The sequence below is a fragment of the Triticum urartu genome, chromosome 2A (genome assembly GCF_056163025.1).
Source record: "Triticum urartu cultivar PI428250 chromosome 2A, HENAU_Tu73, whole genome shotgun sequence".
Classification (NCBI taxonomy): domain Eukaryota; kingdom Viridiplantae; phylum Streptophyta; class Magnoliopsida; order Poales; family Poaceae; genus Triticum; species Triticum urartu.
In genome coordinates this window covers 310,627,025-310,635,540 of record NC_141874.1, presented here as the reverse complement: position 1 = coordinate 310,635,540, position 8,516 = coordinate 310,627,025, and the positions used below count along the sequence as shown (strand labels likewise).

Below are 8,516 nucleotides of genomic sequence, written 5' to 3'. Positions count from 1 at the left end.
CTCGTGCAGCGTCGCTGGACCTTCCGAAGCCTCTGGCATGGCCAGGGGCATGGAATAGGGTCCTGGCCGAGAGGTGGAGCTCGCGCGCGGCCGCGGCGCTGTCCGGCACGGCCACATGACGCGAGGGGCGCGCTGGACCGGCTCGAGGCAGAGCTTGGCAACGTCGACTCACACCTTGAGGCCGACCATTAGCACCTGGCATGCGGGTGACACCGGCTCAAATTAGATGTCAACCACAGCCGCCTCCAGCGTGAAGCCGCTTGCTTGAAGGATGAGGGGTCCTCCACTGCTGCCAAAGAAGCCCGCGACCATGCTTTTCGAAGAGGCTGAGACCGCGGACCGGCGGCGCGAGGCCATCGAAAAGCGCGAGCAGGAGCTCCTGGCGTTCGTCGCAGCCCTAGAGCGGCAAGCTCGGGAGCGCAAAGTCCTCGTGCCTGTTCCCACAGAAGGGTTGTCAAACCATGAAGTGGTGCTCTGTGCCGTAGGAGAGGCGTTGGAGCAGGACCTGGAGCGCGATCGGTTGGAGGTGATGGAGTGCCAAGTGATGACCACCGATCCCGCCCTGGACTCTTGGGAAGCGAAGGTTCAAGTGGAGATCGATGAAGGGATCACGGGGGCCTGCTGATCCCTCGCCAAGGATTATCACAAGAAACTAAAGCTTCAGGAGACCCACTTCTACTCCCTGCGCAATGAACTGAAGGACGAGATCGAAGGCCTCAAGAAGCAGCTGGCTGGGGTGGACAAGCGCCAGAAGTCTGCCCTCGACGCCCAAGCCCCAGCTAGACTGAGTTGGCGTCCCTTTATCAGCAAGTGTATGTAGCTTCCCAAGTGGAGCGGGCGACAAATGAGGCGAATCGGGCTCGGGTCTGCAGCACACGCGATCCATGATGTTTCATGACCTCGAGCGCCAGGCTAATTGTGCCCTACGCTCAATGTGCAAGAAGAGCGTTTCCAGCCCACTCATGGCCGAAGATGTCGGTTACCTTGCCTTATTTACCAAGGTTGTGGAGCGGCTTCTGGGGAGCACAGAGAAAGTGCGCAAACTCGTTGATGAGGAAAGCCGAGACCTCCTCGCGCGGGTGTCGACACATGTTTTCAGCCATCTTCTTCGCTCTGACACCGACTTCGACTTCGAGGCCGTGATCGACCCCGTCCCCTGGATAATTCGCGACGCACTGGGGTAGTGGGTGGAGGACCATGTAGATGGCTTGATTGCATAGTTCACCCCCGACAGCCTCAAGGATCAGGATGAGGCCGAGGAACATGGGGCCGTCGACAGTGATTACGATGATGCCTCTCCTTAGGATGCCCTCATTCTGTTTTCCCGCTGACATTTTGAACATAACCCTGCGGGGATGTAAAGGCACCTGGAGGAAACTCCCTCATGATGTATGAAGTAACGCGGTACTCCCTTAGACCGCCTTCCCTTTGCTTATTCAGTGCCCGCGGCCCCCGAGCAAGGGTTGATCGTCACTGGTATGCTGGGTCGCGATGCCCAGTCAAGGCCAGGAGATGGGTGCTCCTGAGGTCAGGAATCTTGGGAAATGCGCGCCTGCCGGCTCGCTCGACAGTGTCGCGTGAGGATCCAGGCACCAAAGTCTTGGTGAGGTGCGCGTAGGGGGCAGGCCCACAACCTATACAGTCGTCCTCGGGCTGACCTAAGCACAGACACCGACCCAGCCCCCACTCACGGGACAATCAGGAGGCAGGCGTAAGGCAGACATTGCTGCTCTTATGAAAATTCAAGGAATGAAAACACCACAAGAAAAACCCCAACCCCTTTTTCTAAAAAGTATGCAAGAACTCCAAGCTTTATTCAAGGAAATCGTAAATGGTTTACATAAAGTAAAGGAAACTGCCATGTCTGGTGCCTAGACTAGTCTTCCCACCAGCGCGAAGCATGGGGCCTCCACTTGGTTGTGGGCATAGTCTATGTTTGACCGTTCCGCCAGCACAGAGCATGGGGCTTCCACTAGGGCAGGGACGGGGGCTCCCGCGGGGCCATGGGGCGGTGCACTGGGAGCTCCCGGGCGTGTACAGCCCCACCCATTATTACGTGAGAGTGTCATGGGTAGAACTTGCAGAGGTGCTAGACGTTCCTAGCGTTCTGCACGGGGACCCCGTCCGCTGACTGCAGGCGTGCGGCGCTAGGCCTAGAGATGCGGACGACCCTGAACGGGCCCTCCCACATGGGCGAGAGCTTGTGAAGGCCCTCTTTGGGGAGGACCCACCTCAGGACGAGGTCTCCGACTCCAAGGGTCCGAGAGCAGGTGTTGTGGCTATGGTAGCGCCGCAAGACCCGCGGTACCTCACAACACGGAGGGACGCTTGGCGTCAGGCTCCCTTTGATGAGTGCGAGGTTGGTTCCCCACGCAGCATGCTGGCGCGGCTCGTCGAATGCCAAGACCCGCCACGAGCCATACTTGATCTCAAGCGGGTGGGCCGCTTCAGCCCCATAGACGAGGAAGAACGAGGTCTCGCTAGTGGCTTAGTCGCGGTGGTGGGGACGGACCACAACATGGACTGTAGCCCATCAGCCAACTCCTGTCGTGAGCCTCAAGCCTCCTCTTGACGCTTCTAGCCTTGAGGCCCATGTGGACCTCCGCTTTGGTGCGCTCGGCCTGGCCGTAGCTTTGTGGGTGCACCCCCGGAGCGTAGTATATCTGCGTTCCAAGGTTAGCAGAATATGACCGTAAGAAGTTGCTTGTAAACTGGGAACCATTGTTGGTGATGATGTGGTTAGGGACAACAAACCGACTCATGAGGCCCTTCATGGACTCGACTGCCGAGCCTGCTGGGATGGTGCGTACGGGTTCCACCTCCGCCCACTTGGTGAATTCGTCGAGAGCTACATAGAGGTAACGGTAGCCGTCGGCCGCCTAAGGAAAAGGACCCAATATGTCTAGCCCCCGGACCACAAAGGGCGATGGGGTCGGATCGTCTGGAACCTCTGCATTGGTTGGTGAATCTGCTTGGCGTGGAACTGGCAGGCCTCGCAGGGCCGAACCAATTAGGCAGCGTCATGCGGTGTCGTGGGCCAGTAGAACCCTATGTGGGACATCCTACCCACGAGAGCGTGCAATGAAGAATGGTGCCCGCGACCTCCCCCATGGATATCCGCCAGTACCTCACATCCTTGGTCTTCTGAAATGCACCTTAGCGAGACGTCGTCGGGGCACCCGCGGTACTGCTTGCCATTCTGCAAGCAGTAAGCGGTGGCCTGGTGGGCCACACTCCGCATCCTCCTCCTTCTTAGGTAGGGTGTCGTGGAGCAGGCATGCCTCGAACTCCTGGGCCCAATGACCCTCCTGAGGCGTCAGTGCCAGGAATAGGTGGGCTCCTCAAGTCGGGCCATAGGCCGAGGCGCCTGCGGGCTGCGCGGGAGGTGACTCCTCTTAAGGCAACATAGTTCCTGATCTCGGGGATGTGGCATTCGTCCTGAAGAACCTTTCTTCAAAAGACATCAGGGCTTTCGGGTTTGCGGCGCGATACCTTCTTGGCGATATCGTTTACTTCCTTGTTCACGCCCCTAGGGATGTACCGCAATTCCAAGCCCGAGAATTTCCTCTTGATTTTACATACCTCCTTCAGGTATGCCACCATGTGCTTGTCCTTTGGCTTGTACTCCCTGTTGGAGAAGTTGATGAGGAGCCATTTGGAGTGGTGGCCGCGGGCTGGCGCCTGCGATCAGCCCTCGGATCCATCGTCTTACTGACCGTCGCCACCCCCGCTGGTCTATGATGGCCAAGAGGCGGCCCACCACGGCAGCTTCCGTGGGGGTTTATCGTGGCTTACCCTGACCGGAGCCTTCCAGGTGCACCTCAGAAGGACGAGCAGACGCGGCAGGGGCAAGCACATAGCCGTCGCGAGGGCCGCGACATAGGCGGAAAGCGAAGGGCTCCATGCCCCTACAAGTGACATCGAGAAGCTCGATGATACGGTCGAGTCAGGCACCCTAGTCATCGTTGGTAGGACGGTAGTGCAGCAACTCACACGCCATGAGGAATGCAGCTTGCATGTCTGATGGCCTGCAACGATCATGGGAGGACGACGTCGTGGTGGGGGTGAAGGAAGGCGAGGCGGTGCGGTCGTCGCGTTGCATGGAGGGTGGCAACGATGAGTCCTGCTGCTCATGAGCAGCATGGTCAGTGGTGGTGTTAGCCGCGGGAGAAGCGGAGGGACGTGGAACACCGCGGACCATGAATGTCGTCTGGGCGACGCGAGTGGCCCGTTGCTTGGCGCGAACTTGGCTGCCCCATGGGAGCGACGAAGGAGAGACGAAGTGAAGTCGGAAGAAAGATTTTGAAGTTGCCCCTTGATAACCCACAAGTATAGGGGATCACAATAGTTTTTGAGGGTAGAGTATTCAACCCAAATTTATAGATTCGACACAAGGGGTGCCAAAGAATATTTGAAGCTGTTAGCAGTTGAGTTGTCAATTCAACCACACCTGGAGATTAATTATCTACTGCAATGTGATCAGTAGCAAAGTAGTTTGATAGTTTTTATAGTAGTGACAACAGCAATAGTAACAGTAACAGTGATAGCAGTAATTTTGTAGCAAGCATAATAGTGATGATAGCAGTAGTAACTTCGCAGAAACAATATAAGATAAATTCATAGGCATTGGATCGGTGACTTGCTAGATGATATTCATCATGTGACAGTTATAACCTAGGGCGATACGGCACTAGCTCTAGTTCATCGATATAATGTAGGCATGTATTCCGTAAATAGTCATACATGCTTTATTAAAAGAACTTGCATGACAAATTTTGTCCTACCCTCCCATGGGAGCGGGGTCAATACTGGAAACTAAGGGATATTAAGGCCTCCTTTTAATAGAGAACCAAAACAAATCATTAACACATAGTAAATAAATGAACTCCTCAAACTACGGTCATCACCGGGAGTTGGCCCAGTTGTTTTCACTCCAGGGTTGCCGGATCAAAACACGTAGTAGGTGACTATAACTTACAAGATCGGATCTAGGACATGGATATAATGATGAATTCATAAACGGTCTAGATCTGAAATCATGGCACTCGGGCCCAAAGTGACAAGCATTAAGCATGGCAAAGTCATACCAACATCAATCTAAGAACATAGTGGATACTAGGGATCAGGTCCTAACAAAACTAACTCGATTACATGATGAATCTCATCCAACTCCTCACCGACCAGCGAGCCTATGAAGGAATTACTCACTCCCGGTGGGGAGCATCATGGAATTGGCAATGGAGAAGGGTTGGTGATGACGAAGAACGAAGAACCCCCTCTCCGGAGCCCCAAACGGACACCAGAACTGCCCTCCTGAGGAAGAACTGGGCTTGGCGGCGACTCCGTCTCGTGGATCGTGATAATTCTTTTCTTCTTCTTTTTTTCACCGAAAATAGGAATTTATAGTGTCAAGGTTGAGGTCTGTGGGGCCACCGGGTGGGTACAACCCACCTGGGCGCGCCAGGAAAGGGGGCGCGCCCTGGTGGGTTGTGCCCACCCAGGGGCCCCTCTCCGGTAGGTCTTGGCTCCAGAAATTCTTATATATCATATAAAAATTCCTCGCAAAGTTTCATTCCATTTCGAGAACTTTTATTTCTGCACAAAAACCATGGTAGTTTTGCTGAAAATAGCGTCAGTCCGGGCTCAGTTTCATTCAAATCGTGCAAATTAGAGTCCAAAACAAGAGAAAAAGTGTGACAAAAAGTAGATACGTTGGAGACGTATCAACTCCCCCAAGCTTAAACCTTTGCTTGTCCTCAAGCAATTCAGTTGATAAACTAAAAGTGAGAAAGAAAACTTTTACGAACTCTTTTGCTCTTGTTTGCATAAATAAGCTTAAACAGCACCCAAGTTTTCAGCCAACATTATAACTAACCATGTCGACAATAACTCTTAAAGGTTATGATGACTCATATCAATGACATAATCAGCTAGCGAGCAATAATAAGATATCTCAAACGGCAACACGTTGTCAAAACAACCATGATATAATATGACAATAGTGGTATCTCTCTAGCCCTTTATGAGACCGCAAAACATAAATGCAGAGCACCTCCAAAGTTCAAGCTGTGACTAAACATTGTAATTCATGGTAGAAAAGATCTAGTCATGATGCACCCAATGCATAAATCATGACAACTTTGCTCTGTTTTTGGCGCTTGTTTTAGAAGGTGGTGACACAACATAAAAGTAAATAGATAGTCCATTCGCATAGGGAAGCAGTGATTTGCAGAGGTGCCATAGCTCAATTTTTAAAACAGAGGCAGATGATATTTTGAGGCATGCAGCCTTCTCATTTTCTTCAGGACCATCAGTTATCAACATCTTCCATGCTAAGCACGCTAGTGGCAGTTCCCAAGCGATAAAATTAAAGGTTTACTTCCCTTCCACAATCAATCACACTCAACGGCTTGTCCAAAACAACGGGTGCCGTCCATACCAACATTAGTCCCAGGGGAGTTTTGTTTAATTATTTGCATTTTTGATTTCGGGACAGGTAATCCCTATTACCGCCCATTTTCTCGTGCGATGGCGAGTGAATAAACACTCGACCTGGGAATAACCCGCATAGCATGGAAGATATCGACCACCTCCTGTCGTTCCATGAATGATCCAGGCACACAAAATGGATCATTTTTAGATGTTTTTAGAGGTGGCACATGCAAATTTACTTAGGACGGTAAGGTAATACCGCATATAGGTAGATATGGTGGACTCATCTGGAATAACTTTGGATTCAAGGTTTTTGATGTACAAGCAGAATCCCCATTTAGTACAGGTGAAGGCTAGCAATTTATATAGGGAAGCGGCCAACTAGAGAGCAATAACGATCAGAACCATGCATTATGCGTAAGTAAAATCGGACACTAGCATGAGTAGGATATGAAGACCATGAACATAAACATTATAGAGGCTATGTTGGGTTTGATTCAACTACGTGCATGAACTTGTACCAAGTCAAGCCACTTGAACATTCAGAGGAGGATACCATATCATCATACTACATCACGATCATTTTAACACTATGTTGATATCCAAGATAAATCATTATCAACTCCCAGCTACTTATGCATGGCATGAGAAACTATAATCTCTAATTGTCATTGCAAACATTTTTAATCATAACAGGTTGAAGCCTGGATGCTAGGTTAAACATATTTACACAAAAAGAACAAGTCGAGTTCATACCTTTTTCTCTTTGCCACGGCCAGTTCATTGAATGTCCTCATTATTGCCCTTCACTTTAATGATATGACTGATATGAAAATAGTAATAGTGCAAGAGTTCCATGCACTAAGATGGAATCTGCAAAACATTTTATTCAACAGGAGAAGACAAGGTAAAATGGGCTATTTATTAGTTCGACAGTTATTCACATGAGAGACACTCAACATTTTCATCATGGTCTTCTCCTTGGTACAACTCGAATAAAAAGAAAAGAAATTCAGAGAAACACATTGAAATATTTTTTGAGTTTTTGGTTTTCTTCAACAAGCAAGTAAAAAGCAAAAACGAGAAAAACTATTTACACGGGAAAGCTCCCAACAAGCAAAAGAAGAAAAAGGAAATCTTTTTGGATTTTCTTTTTAGTACTACTACTAAGCATGCATAGAAAGTAAATTAACTACAACTATTTTTTGGTTTTTCTAAATTTTTTCAAACATGCACGAAGAAAGTAAGAAAATAAATCTAAGCATGGATGATACAATGAAAAAGTGTGAGCACCAACAAATGGAATAAGTGGACATGAATGTAGAGTCGGTGGAAACATGTACTCCCCAAGCTTAGGCTTTTGGCCTAACTTGGTAGTCGATCAGTAGCCTGGAGGGTAGTATGGATCCTGAGGAGCAGGCATCCACTCATCCCACTGTGGAGGCTCCTCCTGTGCTCCCTCCTCAGCAGCCTGAGCGTTCTGGTAGGCAATGATGTTCGCGGGCATGATCCTATATCCGCCCCTAGCAACAGGATCAAGCAAAGAAGGAGCAGGCAATGGAATAACATCACGAGTCCTCACACTACAAACCAAGTTATACATAATAGGGATGTGAGGAGATTCGATATCATTAAAATGGTGGTGATCCATGGCTACACGGTCTAGGTAAATTTTGGTCAGAGGGAAATCATGAGGGTGTATCTCAACCTCGAAGTGAGCCACCAAACGAGTAGCAAAAATCCCACCATGTATTTCACCCTAGGATTTATTAAGATGGAGGCGTCGAGCCACAATAGCTCCCAAGCTATGAGTGTTGTCACCCTCTAGTCCTCGGCATAAAACAGCAAAGTCTGGTGCACTGAGCGCACCTACTTTCTTTCTAGTAAGCAAGCACTTAGCAACAAATAAAACAAAATAATGTACGGCAAGAGAATGTATGCTAGCAGCCGTGGTGGCTGACACCCCTCTCTCATCTCTCACTGTCAAAGTGCGATAAAAATCCTCAAACCCAGCCGGCCTAGGCTCGGCTAAGCTCCCATCAGAGGGATCAAGCATATATCACCAAATTCAGTAAGTGTTATCT

At 50.0% G+C, this 8,516-nt stretch overlaps 1 pseudogene; it reads left to right on the top strand.

Moving 5' to 3' along the window:
- The first annotated feature begins 310 nt into the window (after positions 1 to 310).
- Positions 311 to 1,304, top strand: LOC147984929 (uncharacterized; annotated as a pseudogene).
- The last annotated feature ends 7,212 nt before the right edge of the window (positions 1,305 to 8,516 follow it).